This window comes from Harpia harpyja, chromosome 3 (genome assembly GCF_026419915.1).
Source record: "Harpia harpyja isolate bHarHar1 chromosome 3, bHarHar1 primary haplotype, whole genome shotgun sequence".
NCBI lineage: Eukaryota > Metazoa > Chordata > Aves > Accipitriformes > Accipitridae > Harpia > Harpia harpyja.
The window spans coordinates 39,414,864-39,428,674 of NC_068942.1; the positions used below are offsets into that span (position 1 = coordinate 39,414,864).

Sequence of the window (13,811 nt, forward strand, 5' to 3'; positions counted from 1 at the left end):
TGACCTGGAACTTTGCAATGTTTTCAAACTATCATAGGTTTTTATTCAAATTCACTATGGTGTTTCCAAGTCCACTGCGAGAGAAACTAATCAAGTTATGTCATGTTTCCACTTGATTGCCTAATAGAGCTTTGAAAGAAACAGCCTTTTCATTCTGTCCCTCCTAGTGAGAGAAAAATATGTTTATGCTTACATGTACTATTCATATAGGGAAGCGATGCCAGCAAGATATGTGAATATATTGACATTATCTAACTGTCTTTTAGCTGAAAAGCATAATGTTGGTGTATCTTACTGTTATTAATCAATTTTGAACACAAAGAATGCGCAAACAGGCTTAATTGCCGAATTCCCTAACTCTTGAGTGATGTATTTTGCAACTTGCCTATCACTCAAACAACAGAAGACTCGAGTGGAAGATATTAAAATCAATTATAAATAAAATATCTGTGTAGACCTCTCTCTACATACATGTCTCTCTGAATTTATGATGCGGTAGCTGTATTGTAAGACATGACTAAGTAAAAAGGGCATTGTCTCGCTGTGCAGATGCCTCCCATCTTCGTCAGGTTTATTGACTCTCTTTTGATCTTTACTTTGTCCCTGCCCACTGTTCAAAACACAGCCGCATTCAACTCCAGATTATCCGAGAAAGTGGCAAGACGAGGTAACGCAGCCAAAGCAGAAACCCAGAAATAGCCAGACCTGCCCAGGAAGCTCGGAGAAGAGGGTGTCACTCTGCCGGGAGGGATTGGTGACTTCAGGGGCTGTGAAGGGCAGGGGACCACAGCTCCTCAGAAGATGCAATGCTGTGAGCACAGCAGCGTTCCCATGAGCCCACGCTAGTTCAGCATTGGTCACCTCAGGGGTATCTGCACCCACGATACACTTAATCCCAGATAATCTAGAGTTGACTAACACTATTTATTGTTAGGCCATGAAAACCCACTCTGAATCCCTGCACTGGCACTGACCTCTCTGTCCACTGAGTCATCGTTAACTCTCTTATGCTTGCATGCGAAGCCAGGCATAGGTCCGCTCCTGGATTCCTCTTCCCCATCCCTCCTTCGTAACAGTTGTTTCACAGCTCCTCTTCCCTCCCCTGTCCCCGGCCTATGCTGGGATACTTTTCGGCACAGTAAAGTCAGGACAACTTGTATTAATACATGGGATTCCAGTAGTTTAATACTTCCCAAAGCTTACTACTTCTGCACTGCTCTCAAACACTGGTATTCTTCTTGCTACATCTTTCTATAAGAGAAGATGCTGCTCAGCTGGTATAGTCCCAAACCGGCAGCTCCAAACCGGCAGCTCAGATATATGCCTAGTGAAATACTTGAAGAGAACTGAATTGCTTTTTAGGTGCTCCATCCACTCAAACCCCAGGCTCTTTATGTATCTAGTGATATGGAAGGATTTAGGGGCCAAATTTCTGCAAATGTTTTTGAAAACCACAATCAGTATTTATATTTGAAGTACTTAACATCCTGAAATTATCATCATCACCTAGTTTTCCTAAGGCACCTTGGGTTCCCCGCCTCTCCCCTGTAGTGACCTTTTACATTGTGTGTTCCTCAGGGGAGGCTCTGCTTTATCACATCTCTCCTGCGAGGTGCCAAAATGACCATTAACACCTAAAAGAACTAAAAAGACATGACGTCCTGTCTACTGGTGGTGTACCGTTTATAGGAATGGACATTTTTTTGTGGACGCTGTTTGCTGCAATCTCTGGTTTCTGTGTGTGTGGGAGGTCTACCCATTCAGATGTCTATATGCCTGCGTTACAGCCTGGTAGTTGCTGTCATGGTCTGTGGCTTGTGCCCTTGGTTTACCACTCTGCACTTCTATTTGCTTATCAGGTTAGTGACACACTGAAATGCTCCATTACAAAAGTTGTCATTTCCTTTCAGTGGGTCCTTGAAAACTTACTCAGCGGTTTCATTTCCATCCACAGCTTTCTAATTCTACTAAACTTGCTCACCTCCAAGCTCCTCAAAAATAAGTGAGAGAATTTTGCCGAAGGCATCTGGAAAAGGGTATTTTGATGGAGACTAGATATCCCTAATCACTAGTGGGCCAACAATCTCCAGCTGAAAAATGTAGCGAGGTGACCAACATCACAACAAATCAGCCTGAATTAGGGGGCATTACATTGTTTAACAAAAAGGGCAATGAGCCCAAGAGAGCTTCTTTTACCTGATAATGGAACTGCAATTGCTCCTATGTTACTTCATACTGCTGGCTTAAAAATGAGAAACTGTTCCCTGGACCGTTTGCATCTTGGCACACAATTTCTAGCTCATTGTGATTCTAAACAGTGTACGGGATCCGTAAGCGTGCTTAGTCAGCCTGGCCAGCCACCTGAGAGCCATGAGCAATGTCCCCTTTATGACTGCTCACATCTACTTAAAGAGAAAAGACAAAAAAAAGGGCAAGAAAACCCATTCCTCTTGATTCCCAGAGACAGTATCGCTGCTCAGATCTTCCTTCAATCTGGAAGCGGCCAGACCACCAGACTCACTGAAAGCAGACGCACCTCTAGAAGCAGAGAGCAATGGCTTGTGAAGGGTAAGATACACTCTGGCCTCCCCAAATTGCCGATCCGATACAGAATTACTGGTTGAAATAGCCAGCATTTTGCTGGAGGGCAGATCAGATAAGAAGCCGCCAGCCTTGCTGACTTTACATACCCAAACCTTAACATGACTGAAACCCTAAGAGGGGAGCCAAGGGAGAAGAGCTCTGGGAGCTGCTGGCAGGTACGAGACGATGGTGGGTCCTCACAGGTCCCCCCTGCTCTCTGGTGAGACAGGCCAGGCTACCCCCTCCGAGCTACAGTCCTCCACCTTCTGTGTGAAATAACCAGTCTCTCCGGTAAGCAAAACAGTTAAGTGATCAGGGGAAGAGAAAGCAAGACGGAGTCATCCTTTCAAGGCTAACCTCGGCAGAGCTTGCATCCCCGGTGAAATCCCACTACAGACACGACGCTCTGCTGCGCTGACAGGCCCTCCCTGGCTCTGCTGCTGGGGGCAGCCTAGAGAACATGAATTTTGCAAAAGGAACAGGGCAGCCGAAAGGCTGAATTACCTTTCCTGGAACATAGATCCCAGGCAATGCACTCCCACGGCCATTTTTAGCTCACCCAGTCAACCGCTGCCTCCCAGGCAGAGCATCAGAAGAGCAAGATTTGCGGCTGCACCGCTCCCGGCTGGACTGAGCAGCAGCTGCCGAGTGAGCAAGTCCTTTTGGATGGGCCAGGGTAAGCAGGGGTCTGCTTCGTGGGCTGCTGTAAGCAGTAGCTCCTATGGAAGGTAATAATCCATGTCTGAAGTCGGAGGTGGTTGCGTTCTGCAACGCAGTTTGTACTTAGGCTGATATTCTTAATGGCGAGTGTCTCGTGTGCGTCATGTTTTCAGACTCTGGCCCCAACCGGTGGTCTAAACTGTCTGCTTAATTTCCCTTATCGTCTGGAAGCGAGCGATGCCCTATCCTTCCCTGACCCTGGGAAGAGGAAGGTATTTGCTTGTAGAAGGAGCTCTTTGCCTGGATCCTGCTGGAGAGATAACCCCGTGTTCAAACACCGATGCGAAAAACAGGCAGGTTCCCGACTGTTTTCTTAGGCTGGGGTATGTCTTGCCTGAAATGGTCTTAACGGCTTTCTCTTTTAAGCACGACTGCACAGGCTATCTCCCCTCTTATTTGCAGCCATCTAGCATCCCTGCCAAAAGCACAGTGAAAAACAGCAATAGGCAAGATAACTAACTCTTGGTTTATTTTTTAAGGTAGTTTCGTTGCTGAAAACCAGGGGAAGAGAAAGTGCTATGTGGCTACTCTGCTGTCAGCTTGATCTGTGACCTGTAGTTTAGGAGCCTTTGCACTTGCTGCTAATTCCTTTTAACATGAGTTGCTACAAGACTGTTTCTGCATGTTAACTAACGCCGCCTCGGATTTTGCTCTAAGTGTTCTCAGCAAACAGCACTGTAAGATGGGCTGGCTATAGCAAAGCTAGCACGTTATGATGTAACTTGTTATTATTTTGAACACTTAGTACAATAATTATCCGTAATGACAATCGATTACTCTTGAGATGCCCCTGCATTAATACTTTGCATGGACTGTGCATCTTTGTCTGAAATTCACCCAAAGCAGTGGAATAACATTCAATGAGAAACATCATCCAGCAGCCGCTTGCAAGTTCTCACCGAAAACCTGTTGATTTTTGTGAGTTTTCCACTAACTTTGGAAAGGCTGTGGATTTGCCTTGTAGTTGTAAGTGCTCTTAGGAAACACACTTGGCAAAGTGGACTGGGTGAGCATCCGGGGTGATGTGATCAAGCAGAAAGTGGAAAATCCGGACAAACCGAACTATGACTTTCGATGACCAGCACGAACACCACATTTGGAGGCAGAGGTGCGGAGGGCAATTTTGTGCACAAAGACTCAGAAAGCAAAGGAGGGCTTCTAGCAAGATTTCCTTTCACTGCAAGGAAAGCGTGCTAGATATCTCTGTATAAAGCCAACAAACAAAACCAGCCAGTTTATTCAAGCATTTAGCTGTGCATCTGATGGTACCGTTGCTTCCAATTTCATACATGAAACCACGTCTAATGCTACTAGAAGGTGAATGCTACACATACACCTATGGAGGTGTACTTTTTGCTAAGTAGCATGGAGGCTGGGAGCACTCCTCTTCATCATCACGAGTCTGAACAAAGGAGTAGTGCACGGGCACTGCTTTTAAAGGAAAAACTTTCAGCATGTCTGTGATAATCAGGATCTGTGGCTTAAACTGCGGAGTTCAGGGTCTAAAATGGTCTGAGCCACTCTACCCCACTGTGAGCTGAAGACCACGGTGAGTAACACACACTGAATATAACCGGCATCGTGAGATACCCATCATGGTCTGAGTTCTAAGACAAACCACGTAAAATTTCTTTGCACATCTACGGTAACAGCTAATGATTATTTTTTTTCTCTGAACTTTGTCCAAAGTTCATCTCTAAAACAAACTTTAGTCAAACTGAGCGTATTGACTCCTCAGCAGAATAAACATGCCGAATCTCTAATAACACTTAATCACTGGTTCTAGCTTCTTTTAACTTGCTTGTTAACCAGAAAGATAAAACCCAGTGAAATAAACAGGCTTTACTCAGTATTTATTTTCCTGGTGCCTCTGTCAAAAACTCTGAAGGACAAAAGCAACTCCGGTGTGCTTGTTTTCAGAGTAAGCTGACTCCTCTTCCTGCTGCAAACACTAAGTGAAGGTAAAATTAAAATCCAGGCTGATGCCTGGGTTGTAACACTCAGCCTCCATGGCTTGAACTGCTGGTAGCAAAAGTTTACATGGAGGTGGAAAAGTCTGAGTATCGTGGCTGGGATTTTCAGAGGGTTTTAAAAATTGGTTATGGACTCGAGACTGGAGGGGCGAGAGGAGGGACAGGGCTGGATGGTGCCCCAGCCCCAGGAGAAATCGCAGTAAACTAAGGTGCAGATCTGACAGTAATTGACCTGGTCCCGGTACTGCTTTATCTACTGAGTGGCTGTAGAAGTAAAGTAGAAAGAAGTATAAAAAGCAAATACACATTTATTAAAAACTGTGTCATATTTTTATTACACTAACCGTAACACTTCTTGTCACAGTTGGACATGTTAGAAAAGGTACCGCGATGGCAGTAGATTTTTTGGTGGATTTAGATTTTTTGGTAGTCCCGTGCACGTGACCTTACCTGTTAATCCATGAACTGTGCACCTATCAGTAATTATTTGTATTTGATCAGCACCCTGATATTTTCTGTGGTTTTATTTTTTTAGTACTCCATCAACCCTGCTGTTCAGAATCATACCCAGCTTGCAAAAAAAAAAAAAAAGAGAGAGAGAAAGAGAAAAAAAAAGGGGGGGGGTAGGAGAGATTGCCTCAAAAAGAAAAAGCCGAACAATGTGACATTTAAAAAAAAAAAAAGGCATTTTTGGATGACTCTATTTGCTTCGTACCTTTTCCTTTTTGTGCCTTTAAGGTTTGTGTCTTCAAGCTCGTATCTACAAACCCACAGGCTAGAAACTTAATTAAAAAAAAATAAACCCGACTTTCTTGCATAATTGTATGAGTCCAGGAGCTACAGCTTTAAGAAAGGCACCAAATGTTGTGAAGTTCACAATTAAATCACACAGAACTTGGCAACCAACTGATGGAAAAGAAGTGGAAAATTAACAGCAATTAAATAAACAATGGCTTGGTAGCCCAATTTTTTGACAGTTGAGAGGGAACCTTGCTGTAAATCCCCGCTCACGTTGAGCACACCAGAATCCTCCAGATGATAAAACTGTGCATTACTGCCCAATTACGATGAGTCCCTGAGTTACTCATCATGACTGCTTTATGGATTTAGTTTCACAACATAATAATGAGTTCATCGTGGTTTCCTGAAGCATCTGCAGAGATAATGCAAACACTTACTTTTCTTCCCAACTTGTGAACATTTTGAAGAAATAAAGTGATGCGAGAGGCTATTAAAAAAAATCGGTTTTGCATTGCATCAAACCCCGGCTTTCTGTGAGAGCTCATGCAAATCCCGCAGCGTCCAGAACACGTCCCACTGCTTTAGCAATGGTGGCTCCGATGTAAAGGCGAGGTTTTAAGTATTCCTGAGACTCTGGAGACTTTCAGAAGCCGGAGACGCACGGGGAGGGAGGGTGTGTGTGCACGCTATGCCTGTAACTTAAGCTTAGTTTATCGCAGATAAGAGCTGATCCTGCACGGGCCGGCTGTTTGGGCAGCCCCCAGCAGCCCATTGTGCTGTGGCTGGGTACTGGGGGGGGACGCGGTCCCGAGCTGCCTTTTCACGCGGACCCAGAAACGTCCGTGGGTCTGAGTAAGCCAGAAGCCTTGCAAGATCTTGACCCTGTTGTTAGCAGCTCCCCCCCCCCCGCCCCAGTCGAATTCACGTTTATTTGCCTTTCACGTCGACCGCAGAAAACGTTCAAATTCGTGATATGTAACTTCATCGTAACTTTCTGACTCGCCGCGATTTTTTTTCTTTCGGGAGGGGAATTAAAAGAGGAAAGGGGGGGAAGGAAGAAAAAAAAAAGAAAGAGAAAGGCAGGGAAAGCTGATGCGCTGCCGTGTGTCCCCCCCCCCCCCCCCGGCTGCTCGCACGAAAGCAAATGGCAGCATCCCCCGGCGCTGGAGTAGTAAGTTAATAAATAAATAAGCAAACCCCATTGCACGAACGGCAAGGCGGAAAAGCGGCGGCGGAGGAGAGGAGGAGGAGGAGGAGGAGGGAGGGAGGGAAAACCCTCTCCGGCCGCACGGCGAGCGGGTGCGCTATTTCTGCGAATAACATGGCAGGGCCGGCGATGCGCCGGGGAGGGGAAGGGGAAGGGGAAAGGAGAGCGGCTCTTCCTGGGCGCGGGCCCGGGCCGCCCGGCCGCGCACCCCGCCGTGGTGCATCAGCAAAGCCCCTTGCATGAGGATGAGGATGCCGGTCTTCCTCCCCCCCCCCCCCTCCGCCTCGCCGCCGCCGCCGCGCCCCCCCCCCGCGGCCCTGTTGCATCAACTTCCTGTGCGGAGCCCCTCGCGGCGGGGCCCCGCGCGCGCGGCTCCTCCCGCCCGCCCCAGCTTCCTGCGCGCGGCCCCGCGCCCGCGCGCCCGCCCCGCCGCGCCCGCGCGCCCGCCGCCGCGCCCGCGCGCGCCGCCCCCGCCGAGCCCCGCGCGCCGGCCGGCCGGGCGGGGGGAGGGGAGGCGGCGGGAGGAGGGGGGGAGAGAGGTGGGGGGGGGAAGCTGGGGGGGCGCGCGCGCTGGCCGAGCCCGCCCCCCCCCCATCCGCGCCCCCCTGCCCCCCGTCCGGTGGCGGCGGGGCGGGTGCGGTGCGTCCGCCCGGTGCCCCCCGCCGCCGCGGCCGGCGGCGCCGCTCCGGCAGAGTTTGGTGCCCTACTTCACTCTACTTTAGTTTCACTCACTTTACATCCGGGCTTTTTCCCTAGGCAATGGGGGCCGCAGCACAGCCCGTTCCTTAGGCAAAGGGAAATAAATTCGCCGCACCGACACGTCAAGTAGTCCCCCTCAGGAGAAGCCGCCGAGCCCGCCCTCCCGGCTCCCCCCCCCCCCTCCCGCCTCTTCCCGGCCCGGGCTCGGCCGGCGGCGCCCCGCCGCCGTCGCGGCGGCGGGGGGCGGGGGGGGGGGCGTGGGCGTGGGCCCGTCTGTCCGGGCTCCCCCCCCCCTGCCCGCCCCCCCCCTCCCTCCCTTCCCCCGCGGGTCTCCGGCGGCGGGCCGGGCCGGGCCGGGCCGGGGCGGGCGGGGGCGCGCGCGCGGCGGCGTGTCGGGAGCGCGCCGCAGGCAGGCAGGCAGGCAGGGAGGCCGGCGGCGGAGGGATCCCGGCGAGCGGTGCTGCGGCCGGGCCGGGTGAATGGGATTGAAGAAGAGTTCAGCTTCTCGGCTTGTTTTTGTGTCACAGTTTCTCTCCTCCTGCGCCTCTCCGGCTTCGTGCCTCCCTCCCCGCCCGCCCCCTCCTCCCCGCCGCAGGAGGAGCCCCCCGCGGAGAGGGGGAAGGAAAAGGACCCCACAGAGGCGAGAGCGAGCGAAGAGGAGGAGGAGAAGGGAGCAACCTACCATCTTCCACTCCCCGCTTAGCTTAAAGAAAGTGAGAGGAGGAGAGAGAGAGAGGCGCCCAGAAGAGGGGGACAGGGAGGCCCGGAGGAGCGGCGGCGCCGGCACCCTCCCCCTATGAAGAAGAGTCCTCCCCCTCACAGAGAGGTCCTGCCAGGGGGACCCCGGCCGGCCCGCAGCAGCACCGCCGCCGCCAGCAGGGTGTAGTATCCCACCTTTCGGATTCGCCTCCTCCTCCTCCTCTTCCTCCTCCCTGCCCCCCCCGGGCGCCGTCCCCCCCCCCCCATTCCTTTCCTCCCCCCCCCCCCCGCGCCCCCCGCCGCCGCGGGGCTGGGGGCGCCGAGGGATGGCGGCGGGGGGGGGGGGGTCTCGCCCCGCACTCTCTCCGGCCAACTTGGCGATGAGGAGCAGCAACTTCGCCGCGGCCCCCGGCCCCTCCCTCGGGGGGGTGGGGGGGGGGGGAGAAGAGCAGAGCGTCCCGGGGCGCCGGCGCGGCACCCCTCCCCCCCCCTTCCCCCGGCCTCCCCGGCGGGCGCCCGCAGAAGTTTGCGAGCGGGAGCGGGAGAGGTGGAGGAGGGTGACACTTGGGGTAAAAGGAGGAGGTGACACATTGGGGTTGGGGGGAGGAGCAGGGGAAGGAGATGACACATTGCACTGGGGATGGGGTGGGGGAGGGAGGCTTATCCCCTCCCCTCCGGTTTCCTTCAGGATGATTATTTCCAGGCCCTTTTCTCTCGGTCGGGTCCTTCGCCGCGATGCTGTCGGGGAAGTTTTATTATTATCTGGGAAATGATGCCGCTTTCGGTGATGGATAATTCGTAGTAAAGCCGCTGCTGCGGTTTTTTTTTTTTTTTTTTTTCTCCTCTCTCATTCTTCCCTCCTCCTTCCTTTCATTCGTCTTTGTGGCCCGAGCAGCGCCGGGAAAATTCCGTTTCTTCTGCAACTTGTTATTCTGGAGCCGGGCCTGCCCCCCTCGCCCTGGGGCTGCCCTTCCCGCACAGGTACGGAGCTCGGGGCCGGGGCGCCGCCGGGGTTTCCCACTCCTGCTCCGGCACAGCTGCCCGCATTGGGGACGGCTACTTCTTTATTTTTATTTTTTCCCTCCCTCCTGCGTCTGCGTAGGCGGAGTGGGGCTCTATGTGGGACTCTGCCATTTGGTCTAGTCCTCTTGTGTATGCTCCTTTCTTCACTTGCCTTCCTGCGGGATATTTTTTTTTTTTTTGGTGGTGGTGTGTGTTTTGTTTTTTCTTTCCTGTATTATTCCGAGCTTCGCTGTCGGTAGAGCTTTTCCCCCCAACCACCTCTGCAGTTTGGTGGGTGCTGGCAGGATTGTACGCCGAGGTTTTTAGGTGAATTCTTATTGGATTAATGCATGGAGCTCTTCATTCAACTTCTTCTCAAGTGTCAAAAAATGAGGCTATGAACAGATGTGTTTCAATATGGAGAGATTTCCAAGTTCCTAATTCTTGGGGGTGGAGGAAAGAGTGCCATTGGAGAGTGGCTTTTGTTTTCGATTGGTGAACAAATGTCATCACATTTCAGTCACGTGCTGTAATATTCTTTGTTCAGCTATCAAAGTATGATATCTGCTACACCTGTTCCCACTTTTTAATTGTAAGTAACGGTGATTGCCTGCAAATCTTATAATTGTGGATAGGGGCACTTCCTCTCTGTCTCCCCTTCCTACCCCCTGGATGTTTGTTTGGGCCCAAGCCCTGAGCTTGACAATGAACTTTTGTTCACTGTGGAGACTGCATGTAAAAAGGTCCCACTGGGGGTAATAACTTGCGTGTCACGAGAAAGTTGTGTACTGTGATGTACAGTAGGTCTGAGCATGGAAAAAAATCAGTTGGGGACATGCACTCACTAATGGCAAGGCTCTAGTAAGGGGTAGTAGGCTCCTTTGGGCCAGTGAAGTTTCTTAACTAGATATGCTGTTGCTTGTGACCGGGTTAAAGGACAGATACTCCTGTACAGTCATATAGACAGATAGGTACATCTTTTTTTGCTCAGCTGTAGATTTTCAGGTATCAGAAGTGAAACGGATTTTGGTTGTCTGTTTACTTTTTTTTTTCCCCCATTGTGCTCACTTCAAACAATGAAGACACCTGCTTAGTTTCAGTTTTGTAAGTCAGCTTCCTCTGGCTTTCCTGTGCTTGCCCGGAGCTAGCTGGTGAGGCTGGATACGCTACATAGCGGGGGCACTTTTAACTTTGACGAAAAGAGGCTTATTTCGGGGCTTAATTTGTGAAGAAAATAACATGCTTTTCAAAGCCTTGGAAAAAACCCCAAACAAACCCTCAAAATCTAAAATTCATGACTTCTACCCGGTTAATGTGTAATGCTAAAACTTTAATATTAAACTTGTTAGTGATTGCGTGTACTATAACTTTATAGTTTATATTTAAATAGTGATATTAAATTACTAGTAAGAACAGGATCTTAAAGAAAGAAACAAAAAAATGTGCATAACTACCCATATTAGTTGGAGAAGTTAATTACCACACTTTAGTAGAAAGATCACAGGCTTTGGGGATTTTATTTATATCTGGGCATGTTTCACAATAGCTAAATGAAACTGGTTCTTTGGGGGCATTTTTTATTACTATTTTCTAGAAAAAGGAATTCTGTAGCTCAGTAAATGAAATGTTAAAACTGTATTTAAAAAAATAGATGCAGTGCTTCTTGCATGTTTTTAAACATTTCAGCCTTACTGTCGTAGAGAAATTGGATTATTTTATGGTGGTTACATCAGCTAGAAGTTTGAGCTGATACAGAGGGAATATGAAGCAATCTCTTTATCCGTTGATTTCGTGTTGCAGAGTAGCATGTATAGAGTATCACTTCAAGGTCTTAAGAGACCCGTTGTCCAGCAGAAGATAGGTGCTTGCTCACTGAATACTTAACCACCAGCTGGATGTCAACTATGTCATACCCCCAGTTTTTAGCCATACCGACCTGAGCAACAAGAAACTTGGAGTGGGTCCCATTACGGGTTTTAGTGATTTTTCAGTTAACTAACAAAGCTGATGTGGTGTATAATTCAAAATGTCGTGTTAAGGAATATTTTGTTATTGATAATTGTTTTACCATTAGTCATCGTAAGATTAAAAGCTTTCAGGTAAAAATATTTGCTCTTTTCTATGTGCATCCTGAACTGGATTTGTTTTGAGGTGGAAGGCATTTGAAAGTGGTTTTCTTCTTTTAGGGAATGAAAATACAAACTTTCCTTCAAAGAACTTAAATAAAGCAAAAGTAGGAAACTGAAACTTACGTTCCTCAGAGGAAAAATGCTGTTGTGTTTTCCAGCCTCAGCAGTAAGATCACTGCTTTCAGTTTAGGTTTTGTAAAGATCTCTCTTCACCCTAGGCCATTCAGCTTCAGCTGTGTTTTGAGTATTGGGCCTAAATAGTTCTTATTCCAACTTCACTTACCTTTTTAGAGATGAGGTTTTGTGTGTGTCTGTTAAACTTCACTGTAGAAATAATAATTAAAAAAAAAAAAAATTCCTTGGACTGGATCTGTACAAAGGAGATTGTTTTCATGCTTTTTTTTCTTTTTTTTTTTTTTTTTTTTTTTTTAAGTAAAGTGTGTTTTAATGGCTCCTTAGAAAGTTGTGAAATTCTGTGTGCAGTTGGAAAGCTTTAATAATGAGCCTGGCTATCACTTGGGTTGTTCATGCAGTTTGTTTATAATGGTCATAATTGCCTATGAGCACATCGTAGTTGTTCAGTTCCTTTATACTTATTCTCGGAGCCGTGAAGAACTTTATTCAGTCAAATGAATTGATACTACTGGAAATCATTTACAACGGAGATTTCTCTTTCGTTTCAATACCAGTGTGTAGGAACCTTGATGGACTATCTTATTTCATATGTTATGGGCATTTTGTGCCGGTACCAGAAACTCAAGATGAATGTCATGTGAGAAACACATGTTGGTGACTTAACCTTTTTACTATTGTTTCGGGTTTGTTGTTTGTTGGTTTTGCTTGTTTAAAATCTTCCAGAAAGAACTTCATAGTCTGATAGGGCTTTGCTTTTTGGAGGGCCATCACATGGTGATGTGAGCTCTAAAGCAGACCAGCCTTCAGGAGGGGCTCCTGGTGTAGAAGGGGCAGCGCTAAAAACCTATTAGTAAGCTTCTAATAGTATTTCTTCACTGTCCCCTTCACCCTTTATACTCACAACTGTGCAGTCACATGCGTAGCTGTATACTAGAAGTGTAAGACTCCACAAAAGGCCTGGCTCCTGTACGTTCGTGAATTGCCCTTGTTCAATTACTCTGTGCCAGAAAGCAGCTCACATCCTGTTTCTGATGTATTTTAACTGCACAAAGGTTATTTAGGAACAAACCATATACTGGAAAGGTGGGGCACTGCACAGAGAAGGGTTTTGAGATGTCTGCTGAATGCAAGGGGCAAGATATTTACTTCTGTACCCTGTAAATAGAGGGTGAACTGAAGGATAGTTTTTATAGGTATCTTACATTAATATTTCATGTTCAGTATAGCACAAAGCCAGTGTCTGGCTTGTGCTCATAGTAGGGATATGCATTATGCAGGCAAAAAAGAAGTTTGTTTACATTTGGGGAGGGGGAACTTTGTATTTTCTTATTTTCCTTTCTTTTTTTCTTATTGCAAATACAGTCTCATTAAAAAAAAAAGCGCCCTGTGTTTCTCTTACAAGTTTTAAATAATTTATGGCTCCTGCACCTTACCAGGTTCCTCACTGGATTAAAATTGGTGAAGTATGATTTTAAGTGTGTTTGACTCTGCTTTTGTTATGTCAAAACCTCACAAAAACAAAGTGGCAAGTGTAGGTATTGAAAGGCTATAAAATGTACAAAAATAGAAAGAGTTTTTAAAAATATACTTCGTGCTGAGGAAGGATGCACCCATGTGACAATCAGGCTTTATAATTAGGATCACCTGTCCTTAAAATAATTTTTAAAGCTGTAGAAAGTTCCAAAAGGTCCCTTCCTTCGGTCTGGGAGGATTGCCATGCCTACTGCCCTAACAAAGCCCCAACTTTACCAAAGAATCTTTTGTTTTAATACTTTGATCATGCCAGGCTTTTGAGGAAAGAATACACTACTTGATGCAGGCTTCTCTGCAGCATTTATTTTCAGTTTTACTGTTTATATCATTTTAATGTCTCTGTTGGTATTATCAAGTACCCTGTGTCTTAAAAGCTCTTTGCCTGGATGG

At 48.0% G+C, this 13,811-nt stretch overlaps 1 protein-coding gene across 11 annotated transcripts in view; it reads left to right on the forward strand.

Moving 5' to 3' along the window:
• Positions 1 to 7,169: 7,169 nt before the first annotated feature.
• Positions 7,170 to 13,811, forward strand: part of PHF21A (PHD finger protein 21A) — a 139,873-nt gene continuing 133,231 nt past the window's right edge. For 3 of the 11 annotated variants that reach the window (XM_052782079.1, XM_052782076.1, XM_052782080.1), the window contains exon 1: positions 8,316 to 8,803. The gene's annotated coding sequence lies outside the window, so the exon portion shown is untranslated. Of the gene's footprint in view, positions 7,189 to 8,313; positions 8,804 to 9,145; positions 10,217 to 13,811 lie in introns of those variants that run through there. The other 8 variants (XM_052782069.1, XM_052782075.1, XM_052782078.1 and 5 more) reach the window with 6 other exon arrangements.